Source organism: Aotus nancymaae, unplaced genomic scaffold (genome assembly GCF_030222135.1).
Source record: "Aotus nancymaae isolate 86718 unplaced genomic scaffold, 86718_ANA_hifiasm-v0.15.2.pri h1tg000001l, whole genome shotgun sequence".
NCBI lineage: Eukaryota > Metazoa > Chordata > Mammalia > Primates > Aotidae > Aotus > Aotus nancymaae.
In genome coordinates, this window is record NW_026988412.1 from 927768 (window position 1) to 928391 (window position 624).

Here is a 624-nt window from a genome sequence, read left to right on the forward strand (position 1 = left end):
CTTTTGCTCAGTTTCCCCAAAATGTTAGCAATTTACATAGCTACGTGACATTGCTCAAAACTAAGAATTTCATTTGCTAAATGTTTTCAGTTGGGTTTCACCAGTTTTTCCGCTAATGTAATTTTTTGGTTTCAGAATTGAATCCAGGATGCCCTGTAGTATTTAGTCACCATGTCTCACTCCTTAATCTTTCATTTGTCACTCACTCTTTCCCTTTTTTCATGGCTTTGAACTTTGCAACTGTACATTTACTAACTTTTAAAAAACCGAGCTGGCTGTGCTCACTTCGGCAGCACATATACTAAAATTGGAACGACACAGAGAAGATTAGCATGGCCCCTGTGCAAGGATGACACGCAAATTTGTGAAGCATTCCATATTTTTAAGACTAACACCATAAAAACTGGGTGTGTGGCAGTTTTTATGGTGTTAGGTATGATAGACTGGACAAAGAAGTGATAGACTGGGCTAAGAAAATGTGGCACATATACACCATGGAATACTATGCAGCCATAAAAAATGATGAGTTCATGTCCTTTGTAGGGACATGGATGAACTTGTAAACCATCATTCTCAGCAAACTGACACGAGAACAGAAAACCAAACACTGCATGTTCTCACTCA

At 38.5% G+C, this 624-nt stretch overlaps 1 non-coding gene across 1 annotated transcript; it reads left to right on the plus strand.

Annotated features, from left to right (window-relative positions):
• The first annotated feature begins 277 nt into the window (after positions 1–277).
• Positions 278–384, plus strand: LOC135276256 (U6 spliceosomal RNA). Its single transcript, XR_010343825.1, has one exon. It is a non-coding gene; the product is annotated as a U6 spliceosomal RNA (small nuclear RNA).
• The last annotated feature ends 240 nt before the right edge of the window (positions 385–624 follow it).